Source organism: Pelophylax lessonae, assembly GCF_965119305.1.
Source record: "Pelophylax lessonae genome assembly, chromosome: 7".
Taxonomy (NCBI): Eukaryota; Metazoa; Chordata; class Amphibia; order Anura; family Ranidae; genus Pelophylax; species Pelophylax lessonae.
The window spans coordinates 80,936,771-80,949,547 of NC_138774.1; positions in this window are offsets into that span (position 1 = coordinate 80,936,771).

Sequence of the window (12,777 nt, forward strand, 5' to 3'; positions counted from 1 at the left end):
TTCTAGTGAGTCAGCTTGCAGATCGCAACGTCTGATGGTTCGGTCAACCAAGGATCCGGGATCCGAACTACAGCTATGTGCCGTCCGGAATCCATTAGAACAAACACCAAGCAAGCTGTATGTAAGTTCAAACAGGAAGACAATTTATTGGAAGAACACAGCACACTTTTATACAGAATTTGGAACATCCTGCCCCCAACAACCGCCCTCCCATTGGTCAATTGCAAAGTACCTGCAGTTCCAAATCAGGTCCTCTTTAGCCATGCAAATGAGGAATTGAAAATGAGTCAGCAGTGATTGGTCAGATAGCTTGACCAGAAGGACTGCCATGCAAATGAGGACTTGAAAATGAGTCAACAGGGATTGGTCAGACACAGAACAATGGTTCCCTAACGAGCCCTCAATACCACATTACTCTGAGTGTCAATACATCCCTTAGCAGACAACAGGTGAGGTCATTAGCACACCTGACAATAGGTGAATGGAACCTCAGACAAAAAGCAACATTGTTAGCCAGCCCGTCTCCCCATTGAACTTCCTGGAATGACCATATTAGGAGTTGGACTTCCTGCTCAGAGACCTCATGGCAAAGGGGACAAATGACCTTGCTGACAAATATGAAGCAATTCAACCCATCACCCATCTGTCCTTAAATTCCAGTGATGGTGAACACCATCACACCACTTATATAATGTACACCCAGGAAAGAATCCAGGCCTTTTTTAAAGCAATCTACTGAGCTGGCCAGAACCACCTCTGAAGGGAGTCTATTCCACATTTTCATAGCTCTTACAGTGAAGAAACCTTTCCGTATTTGGACACAAAATCTGTTTTCCTCTAGACATAAAGAGTGCCCCCTGTCCTCTGTTGACCCTAAAGTGAACAACTCAACACCAAGTTCACTATATGGACCCCTTATGTATTTATACATGTTGATCATATCCCTCCTTTAATCTCCTCTTCACAAGAGAGAATAAATTCAGTTCCTCTAATCTTTTCTCATAGTTGAGCTTTTCCATGCCTCTTTTTAGTTTGGTTGCCCTTCTCTGCACTTTCTCCAGTTCTCCGATATCCTTTTAAGAACTGGTGCCCAAAACTGAACTGCATATTCCATATGTGGTCTTAAGCTGGATACACACTGTACAATTTTCTATAGATTTTTTTCCTTTAGATTTACCAAAACCATATAATATGAGCTCAAATCTAAACACTTTAAATTTGTATGCAAAGAGGCAGGCCCTTGCACTACATAGTTGAAGGTAAATCTAAAGGAAATCAAACAACAAAAGTTGTATAGTGTGTATCCAGCTTTACTAATGATTTGTACAGGGGCAAAATGATATCTCTCTCTCTCTCTGGAGTCCATGCCTCTGTTAATACAAGAAAGGACTTTGCTTGCTTTGGAAACAGCAGCTTGGCATTGCGTGCTATTATTAAGCTTATTTTCTACCAGAACACCCAGATCCTTCTCCGCCATGGATTCCCCCAGTTGTACTCCCCCTAGTAGTATGTATGATGCATGCCTATTCTTAGCCCCCAACTGCATAACTTTACATTTAATCCACTTTAAACCTCATTTGCCACATAGTGCATTGAGGTCAGCTTGTAAATTGGAGATATCCTGTAAAGAAGTTATTCCCACTGCAAAGCTTGGTGTCATCTGCAAAGACTGAAATGGTACTTTTAATCCCAGCCCCTATATCATTTATAAAGATATTAAAAAGTAAGGGTCCCAACACTGAACTTTGGGGTACACCACTGATCACCTTAGACCATTCAGAGTAGGAATCATTAACCACTACTCTCTGAATTCTATCTTTTAGCCAATTTTCTATCCATTTGCAAACCAATCTTTCCAAGCCAGTAGACTTTACCTTACACATTAGCCGTGTGTGGGGAACTGTGTCAAACACTTTTGCAAAATCCAAGTATACTACGTCCACAGTAACCACTCTGTCCAAGGTTTTACTTACCTCCTCAAATAAAGAAATCAGGTTTGTTTAACAACTTCGGTCTTTCATGAATCCATGCTGTCTGCTGCTTAAAATATTTTTTTTCAGCAAGAACTCATCTATGTGGTCTTTTATTAAACTCTGCAGTATCTTCCCAGCTATAGAAGTTAAACTAACAGGTCTATAGTTACAACCTGTAGGTAGACAACTTTTTACAATAAAGCTTATGAAGGCGATTTCTCCCTGTAGAAACAGTAGCATTTATAGGTAAAGTTGATCCGGGGAATATCTTATTGCCTCTCGGGGGATCAGGAAGGAATCTTTTTCCCTGCTGGAGCAAATTGGATCATGCTTTGCTGGTTTTTTTTTTTTGCCTTTCTCTGGATCAACTGCGAGTATAGGATGGTATACTTTTTTTTTTTTTTTTTATTGGTTTGAACTAGATGGACTTGTGACTTTTTTCAACCAGACTATGTAAATAGCAAAACCAGCGCTTTTCCCATTTAGGAAAATATAACTTCATAATAATTTTGGATATTGTGCGGTGTACGTTCCTACTGCGGCCACTTCTACATACTGTGAAAGATTTGTTTTACTTTTAGTACAGCTTTGATGAACCCCTACTATATAGACCAGAAAGATCAGCCCAAATCTGCATTCTTGTTCAGTGGCTCAAAGTATAGAAAACAGAGTATGACAGCCAAGCAACAGCTCATTGACAGCCGCATGCTCCATGTTTTCTTGTAAATCAAATACCTTGAGATAACAGTGTCCCATTAATGGGGTCAGTAGGGGGAATGGTGCTCCATCATTGGTGCCAATTGGTGGAATAGTGCCCCAAGGGCCAGATAAAGGTAAGCAAAGGGCCACTTCCAGCTCCCGCCCTGCAGTTTGGAGATCGCTGCTTTAAATTCATGAAAATCTAACTCCTCAACCACTTGCCGACCGCCGCACGACTATTTACTGTGGCGGTCAGCCCCTCACAGGCAGAGTGACGTAGGTCTACGTCGCTAGCCTGTGAGAATCTAGGGAGCGAGCGCGCGACCCCGGAGGCACGCTCCTGCTCCCGAGTGGTCACGGACCCCCCCCGCGTGTGTGACCGGCGGACCCGATGTCCGCCGGTCACTCGGGGATCGTCGGGGGAGAGGGCGAAAGTCAGGCGGCTAATGTAAACAAGCCGCCTGTCATTCTCCCCGGTGTATGAATGATGATCATACGGTTCTACTATGTAGAACCGTTGATCACTGTTCATACATCTCAAGCCACAGCCAATCACAGTTAGAATCACGCCCCTAGGGACACACATTGCCCCTTCCTCTCAAAAAAAAGTTAACCCCTTCACTGCCAGTGTAATTTTACAGTAACAGTGCATATGTATAGCACTGATTACTGTAGAAATGTCACTGGTAACCCCAAAAGCGTCAAAAATGTCAGTCAAGGGTCCGATCTGTCCGCCGCAATGTCGCAGTACTGCAAAAAAAAAAATCGCAGATCGTCGCCATTACGCGTTAAAAAAAAAAAACAACAAAAATGACAAAAATCTTTCCCTGTGTTAGTAAACGCGATAACTTTTGCGCAAACCAATCAAAATACGCTTTTTGCGATTTTTTTTACCAAACATATGTAGCATAAAACAAATTGGCCAAAAATGTTAAAAAATTTAGATTTTTACATTTTTTTTTGGGGAATTTCATATAAAAAATGTGAAAAATATTGTTATTTTTGCAAAATTGATGCGCTTTTTTTGTTTATAGCGCATGATCAAAAAATCGCACAGGTGATCAAATACCACCAAAATAAAGCTCTGTTTGTGGGGAAAAAGGACGTCAAATTCGTTTGGGTACAGCGTTGCACGACCGCGCAATTGTCCATTAAACTCACGCAGTGCCGAATCGCAAAATAGGCCCTGGTCAGAAGGGGGTAAAATCTTCCGGGGCTTAAGTGGTTAAAGGCCAACAATTCTTTCCAAAATGAAATATTTCTCATAGGAAGACAGCAATGTGGCTCTTTGAGATTTCTTGGTGAAGTCAGAACAGTGTTCTTCTGGATTATCTTGGTCCTGTTTTAGTCTCGGTGTTGCCTGCTCATCCTCATATCTCTGACCTCTGGAATCCTTGGCTATCCTCAGCATCTCTGTTTTTTCGATACCCTGTCTAGGTTCTACTTCTGTCTGCAACTGTCCCCTGCCACCAGTGTGATGATGAACCAGTAGTAAGGGATTGCAGTGCATTAGGCATGTTTCTAGGTGCTTGTCTTCATTTCGCAATCATGTGAGAGCCCAATGCTTAGAGAACAGGCATTTGAGTTTTTGCAAATGCATTCATCCTTGACCAAGCATGGCCTTGACTTGCTGTTACTTCTCTTCAGCTCCTGACCATGAAAATGCAAACATTCTGGCCGGGGGCACAGAAGGGGTTGTTAAGGACACTTTAAGCTGCGTGGTATCTATGCAATAAACATTGCATGAGCAGGGGAATTAAATCATAATGGCTTATATAAAAGCTGAATTCTAGGTATGTTTTTTTTTATTTGCATTATTTTATTAGTCCAGCTTTGACCAATGTAAGTATGCATATGCCATAACTGGCTGAGCACTTTGGAAAAAGAGGATCGATGTAGTAGCCACCACTGCTACAGTGAATCTCACTGTCCTCCACATCCCGAGCTGAGTAGTTGCCCTGCTGCATAGTGAACGCAGAAGGGGTCACCTGCTCGTCATGGGCAACATTTAGGGCTTGTTCACACCATAAGGTGCATCCAAGCGCATGATTTTTTTTGTGTGTTCACACGGTGCATTTTTGGAAGCCCATTAATTTCAATGGGCTGCCCAACACACAGAAATGTGCACAAAAAGTAGTGCAGGCAAGATTTTTAAAATCACGCTGTACCATGGGTTTTGGTACTTGCAAATGCACTCACATTTGCTGGAGGTGCCATTAAGTATTAATGGCTACTTTGTGTGTCTTCATTGTCCATATTCCCATCGCACATGTTCCTGGACATATACTCATTAGTAGAGGGTGCTGTAGCAACTACCAGCTGGAAACTAGGCTTGTCATGTGATACCTGATGAAGGGGTCCTGCGCAGCTCTGAAATGTTACACTTGGTCCTTTGTGATGTGATCTTTCTGCAATAAAAGTTTTGGACAAGATCTGATGATCCACGGTGTGCTGGAGAATATGTGCTTTGTCTGAAGAAGGCAGCATGTTTCCGTGCAGTGCAGGAAAATTTGCACTCTCACACCGCAACTGGTGTGAACAAGCCCAATGATAGCACCTTGCATTTTTGTCATCCAATGCAAAGTGTTCTCTGATTGGACAAGGTAGAGAGGCAGGGTGATAGCATCACAATCTCCACCTCACCCGAACTCAGAAGGCTTTGCATTTATTAAGAGAGAAATGCATGGCGTTCTCTAATGGCATCCATGAGTAGCAGACGACCCTCTGTGTTCACTTTGCAGCTGGGCTGCCACTTGGCACCGGCCCCGGAAGACAGCGAGGATCACTGCAGTAGCGATGGCTATTACAGTGATTCTCAGCTTCCACAGGGATCTGCCAGGTGTGGCATAGGCATTCTGACATTGGTCCAAGCTTGTCCAATGTAACAATGCATAAAAAAATACTTGGTGAATTCAGCTGTAAAGTACACAAACCAGCAGTGTTGCCAACCGCCTGTTAATTTACGGGGAGCCCGAAAATTTCAGCCCATCTTCGGGCTGCCTGTAAATGTCCGTTACAGGCAGCAGTACCCACAAAAAAAAAAAGATGGCAGCGGGCCAATAATGCAACTGCGCATGCGCTACTCCGAAGCCTGCCGGGCTTCGGAAAGCTCGTACATGCTAGCCCATTTTCGGCCGGGCACACAGTGATGGTGCTATTTATGAAAGGAAGGTACACGTTCTCGGTGGCGCCTCGCCACAGCAGAGGACGTTGGGCTCTGCCTGAAACAGAGCGCTGACTATGACCATCCAGGGTAGATATGCGTATTGTGCTGATCAGCCTCCCCTATACTAAGCTGAGCATGGAGGAGAAGGAGAGACACCTAGAGAGAGCAGAGCCATCCACAGAGACAGACCTGAGCCTATCACCCAGCAAGGTCACTCCACCAATAGGAGAACACTACACAGACCTTCTAAAAAAGGGGACACATAAGCGTTTGGTATATATGTACATACATTGGGAGGAGGAGTGAAAACAAACATGTGAGGGGGTAGGAGGACGACACTACTGTGGGGGGTGAAGGGGACACAGGATGACACTGATGTGGAGAGGTGAAAGGGGCACAGGAGGAGGACACTGATGTGGAGAGGCAATATGAAGAGGGACAGAGGAGGAACCTACTGTGAGGGATGGGGGAGGACACTACCATATCTGTGCAGCCTCTGACCCCCTCCTGTACCATGTCTGCGCAGCCTCAGACCCTCTCCTTTACCATGTCTACACAGCCTCTGACCCTCTCATGAACCAAGTTTACGCAGCCTCTGACCCTCTCATTAACCGAGTTTGCGCAGCCTCTGACCCTCCCCTGTACCATGTCTGCGCAGCCTCAGACCCTCTCCTGCACCATGTCTGCGCAGCCTCTGACCCTCTCCTGTACCATGTCTATGCAGCCTCTGACCCTCTCCTGTACCATGTCTGCGCAGCCTCAGACCCTCTTCTGTACCATGTCTGCGCAGCCTCTGACCCTCTCCTGTACCATGTCTATGCAGCCTCTGACCCTCTGCTGTACCATGTAAATGGAGAAATATGTTTTTTTGACTTTTGTTTGACTTAAACAGATTCCTAATATAACCAGCTACATTTTTAAACATGAAATATGGATATTTGCACCGTTTAGGATTGAAAAAGGAAATTTTAGGTACTTTTTTGCAGTGTCAGTAAAAAACATGATTGTCAGTAAATTTTGTGATTTTTGCCAGTAAAAGAAATTGGTATGGTTTGTAAATTTTGGCATCCTGCCAGTAAATTTCACTTTGGGGGGTTGGCAACACTGCCTTTCAGTACCATTGTAGGAATAGCAGGTTCTGTAAATAAAATGCAGATGCCTAGACACATAGGACCTTTAGATTTCCTCTTTGACACCCCATGTGTCCAACGTTATGATACTTTCTGAGCCTTGAGCACTGCTAAAGCTAAAGCATGTGAAGAGATCTATACCATTTTCACCTTTTTTTTTTTTTACCGTTTTTTCTGCATCTCCTTTAACCTTTTTGTAGTCATTTCCCATCTACATGCACTCTTGCAATAGCTGTATGACATGGTGGGCTTCATGATGGTGACAACAGTGTACCATGTCTGTGTAATGTGTGTTAAAACAGGTACTTGTAGCAGGATGACAACCCAGGAGCACATCTGGGAGACAGAACAAAGTGTTATGAAAGAAGTTCCTAAACAAAACCCTTCATGGTATGATCATTTTTATTATTTTAATGACAGATTAAGCTTACAAAATATTGCAAATGACTTTTTGAGATGCCATTATCATGTTAAAGTTTATATGAGATTTTAGTGATTGTTTATGCAAATACCATGCCATGTGCTTACCTGCAGACTGCTGAAAACGTGGCTCAGACCCACAGGCTGTCTTCGCATGTGAATGCAGTAAAAAGTTTAATTGTATATACGTGGAAAAGAAAGCAGCACACCCGTCCAGTCAGTTCAGACAATAAATATATATTGTAGTGTGTCCTGCTGCCGGAGTCTATAATTGGAACAGAGTACAGTGAGTACAGTGAGTACAGAGGACACGTTGCAGGTATAGTACACTATTACACACACACAGCTCCCGCCCTCCTAGTATTATTATCACTAGAGAGATGGCTTACTCATAATAATAATAATTACCTACTCAAAACCTGAGAGCTTGCTGAATCAGTTGATTACTTGGCAGGACTGTGCAGATGAAGAGTTCTCCTGCTTGTGGATGTGTTGATTCCATTTCTCCTGCTGGTTTAAGGATCAAGAGCCACTGGACTGGAGGTAAGATCAAGGGATATGTTGGGGAATGTGGGGAGGGGGTAAAGGATTAAGTCGGTTCTGCATTGTTTTTTTTTTTTTGTTTTTTTTTTTTTCTTAAAGCCCAATCTATTACCATTCTATTTTCTTATTGGATTTATAAAAGACTGCCAAATTCTGCAGCATTTACGGGGTGCATGGACCATTCACATCACATCAGTCACATTCACATCGCTGGTGCAGATTAGTCTCATGCCCCTACCCACTATGGAAAGGACAATTCTGAAAGAAAGTCAATTATACTGTAGCAAACACTCCAGCCTTGATTTAAAACTCCAGGCAGATATAGCTCATCAGTCTGCTGCTTCTCCTTTCACTGTCCAGTCAGTGGCTGGGTTTAGGATAATACTTGTGTTACTTAAAGCGTTTGTTACCCCAACATTTCATATTCCTGATATGTGCCTGCAGTACAACGTACTTGTATGAGAAAGTATCCTGTTTTCTTTGTATGCTTGCTTTACGTGAAATCCCTGGTGGTCCTGCCAGTCCCTCTGCTTTCCTATTAAATACTGACCCTACTAAGCAGGAGAGCACCGAGTGGTCAGTTCTCTAGCTGTGCTGGGAACTCAGTGTACTCTCCTACAATGATCAGACTTGTACTGACACCACTTTGCTGCACAGCCATTCACTGGAAAGCTTAGTGTGCTGTTGCTTCTCCTCCCCCAGCTCTTATGTAGCTGAAGAGAGAGAGAATGTGATCACTTATTAAAGAAAAAAAAAAGGGGGGGGGGTATTTAAACTGTTTATTTTTTATATCTGAACACAAATGTTTTGCCTCTTATTTCTATTTTAATTTAAATGGGTTATTTACAAGGTGATCGTTTACAATCACTTTAAATGCAGCAGTGAAAAATCAGGGCTGTCCCCTGGCAGAGCTGTGTTAAGCCCCGTACACACGTACCGATCGTCGTCATACAAACGTTCGTCTTTTCTCCCCGGGATGTCGATGTCTGTTGAAAAGTGTAAAGACAGCACAAGAATTTTGTCCGCCGACTTCAGCTGACTGCAGAAGTGATGTCATGTAATGGTTAACTTTCCCTGTGTTTTTTCTTTTCTGAGCATGCCCAGTCTTGCAAATCTGAGGTCTGTCGGCTGATTTCTGTACTGACAGGCGAACAATCGTCCGTTCTGGTGTTGGCATACAAAAATTTTTATGTTTGCAAGAAAGACTCTTGTCCGCAGAATGTGCGCAGACAGCTGTCGGAGGCACCATACTAACAAGCGTACAATCGGCAGATCTTTCGTCCGCCGACGTTTGTATGACGACGATCTGTGCGTGTGTACGGGCCTTTAAACTCAGGACTGTATGGGCTAAAATACAAATTCTTTGGCAGGTAAAACCACCCCCATATTTATATATGTCATTTGTGTATTAAGCTGTTGGTCTGGAGTTCGGCTGCTTAGAAAATCAGGTACATGCTCCAGTCCTCCAGGGCTGGTCCTCTTCCAGGTTGAATGATGGACAGGACAATCTAACCCACTTGCTAGGAGCCCTGGTTGGATAGGGAGAAGAAGGTATTTGAAGCCAATATGTTGCTCTGTACAAAAAAGAGGCAACCACCCCAACTTATAACTGGCCTATGCAGCAAGGTGCACATGGAAGGGCAATGCACATCACACAAACAAAAGACTTCCCATCAGACTTACCAGCCAGCCTGCAAAAGAACCAAATTGGCCCTGTCGAACAGTTTATGTTAAAAACAGAGGGTTTTGTTTGTACACATTTTCAAATATATGCACAAGCCACAGTACCCACGCCGAGGGACCTCTGTATATACTGCAGTCCTAAGTCTCCATAGTGAAAGCACATATAAGAATGGATAGATTAGGGCAGGTATGCCTGAAGGGAGCCCAACCCTCCTTAAAGGCACAGGGACGCACATGATACCCAGCAAGAACACAATAACAGAAAAGGCATCCAGTGAGTCCCTCCCCCAATTCATCCAACTATACAACAATCTGTTGCTCTATCTTGAAGGGTTTGCCTTACCCTAATAGTACGCATTCAACTGAGTGAGGGGGCTTAGAGTAAACATAAGGAGAATATAAATCGTTCAAGTGGAACGTGTCACTGGAAGGGACTAAAGGATTCCAGCACTACTGTATGAAAAATGTATTAGCAAAAAAAAAAAACTGATTGTTCATACCTACTGGACTGCTTGCTTTTTTTCAGACTGTGGGCTGCAGGTACAACAGTTGGAAGAGGAGTGGTTGGGCAATAAGAATTTTTTTGTAAGGTGACTTTTCAGACTTAATCCCCTTAGTCATTTAGATGACATATAACATGCTGTTTGTCATTAACGCAGAAAAAAAAAAAAAAAAAGTCCCGGTATGAAGGTGAGGCTTTAGTGCATGCATGCCCTTGACAGTTTATTGTAATATAAATTTATAGATGTTAAGGTTTAAAAAAAAAAAAAGTTATTTTTTGAATAGTGTGCAGTTATACTGTATTTGTGTATGCCATATTTTCTCATCACATATGCATGCTTGTAGAGTGTCTGAACTCCGCTGTATGGGGTAGCAGGCTTCTTTTTCCAAACAACTTTTAATCTAGAACATTACCCCAACGGTGTCCCTTTGCTTGCCTTTATCTGACCCTCGGGGCATTATTGCTCCCGCTGACACCAACAAGGGGGCACCGTTCCTTCCACTGACACCAACGGTGGGGAACAATTCCTCTAGCTGATACCAACAATCGGGCATTTTTCCTTCCACTGACCCCAATGATAGGACACTATTCCTCTCACGGACACCAGTAATTGGGCTTAATTCCTCCTACTAATATAAACAAGTAGGCACTATTCCTCCCCCTAATACCAATGATGGGGCACTATTCCTCCTCCTACTAACTACAGGCTCTATGTAATTTTTTTACTCCCACTAATGCTGGGGCTTCTACTTCCACTGGCCACTCTGATCCCCCCTAAAGTCTGAAGTGCAGTAAAACCACCCCCCCCCCTTTGTTTAGAAAGTTTTGAGACCCCCTGCTCTAGAAGACCAGAATACAATGGGGAAAATATTCATTTGATCCCCTGCATATTTTCTAAGTTTGCCCACTTACAAAGAAATGAAGGGTCTATTATTCTTCTTATAGGTGTATTTTAAATGATAGAGACAGAATATCAACCAAAAACTAAAAACACATTATACAAATGTTATACTGTAAATTATGTTGTAGTTCACTGAGTAAAATAAGTATTTAATCCCCTAATTCTGGCTCCCACAGACTGGCTACAGTATGTGTTCACGTGGTACACAGATTAGTCCTGTCAATTTAATAAGGTGCTCCTAACGACAACTTGGTATGTGTATAAAAGACCCCTGTCCACAGAATCTCTTTTTTCCATTCAAACCCACCATCATGGGCAAGACCAAAGAGCTGTCGAAGGATGTCAGGGACAAGATTATAGACCTGCACAAGGCTGGAAAGGGCTACAAGACCATTAGCAAGAAGCTTAGAGAGAAGGGGACAATTGTTGGAGTGATTATTCGCAAATGGAAGAAATACAAAATAACCATCAATCGCCCTCGGTCTGGAACTCCATGCAGGATTTCGCCTAATGGGGTAAGGATGATCATGAGAAAAGTGAGGGACCATCCCAGAACAACACGGGAGGAGCTTGTGAATGATCTGAAGGTAGTTGGGACCACAGTCACCAAAGAAATCATTGGTAACACAATACGCCATCAAGAAGGCACATGTACAGGCCCATCTGAAGCTTGGCAATAAACATATAAATGATTCAGAGGATTGGGAGAAAGTGCTGTGGTCAGGTGACACCAAGATTGAGCTTTGGCATTAACTTGACTCGCCGTGTTTGGAGAAAGAAAAATGCTGACTATGAACCTAAGAACACCGTTCCTACAGTCAAGCACAGAGGTGGAAACATTATGCTTTGGGGCTGTTTCTCTGCTAAAGGTAAAGTTCGACTTTGCCGCACTGAGGAGCCAATGGATGGGGCCAAGTATTGTAAAATCTTGGATGAGAACCTTCTTCCCTCAGCCAGAACACCGAACATGGGTCTTCCAGCATGACAATGACCTAAAACATACCGCAAAGGCAACAAAGGAGTGGCTCAAGAAGAAGCCCATAAAGATCATGGAGTTGTCTAGCCGCCAGTCTCCAGACCTTAATCATATAGAAAATGTATGGAAGGAGCTGAAACTTCAAGTTGCCAAGCGACAGCCAAGAAACCTTAAGGATTTTGAGAAGATCTGTAAAGAAAAGTGGACCAAAATCCCTCCTGAGATGTTTGCAAACCTAGTAACCAAAAAAAAGAAAGGTCTTACCTCTGTGCTTGCCAACAAGGGTTTTCCCACCAAGTGCTAAGTCATGTTTTGTTTGGGGATCAAATACTTAATTTTACTCACTGAACTGCAACTCAATTTATAACATTTGTATCATGTTTTTTTGGATTTTTGGTTTATACTTTGTCTCTGACATTTAAAATACATCTGTGATAGAAATATAGACCCTTTATTTCTTTGGAAAGGGGCAAACTTACAAGATCTGCAGGGGGTCAATTTATTTCCCCCACTGTATACATAACTTTAAAGTGATATTAAAGGCAAGTTTTGTCTTTAAAAAATAACAAACATGTTATACTTACCTGCACAGAGCAGCCCCGATTCTCCTCTTCTCGGGCCCCTCCCTCCTGCTAAATGCCCCCAGAGCAAACAGCTTGCTATAGGGGCACCTGACCAGAGCAGCTCCTCTGCGTGTCCATTCAGATTCAGACACAGAGCCATGGATCGCCCCCGCTCCCTCTCTCTTCTCACTGGCTGTGATTAACAGCAGTGTGAGGCAATG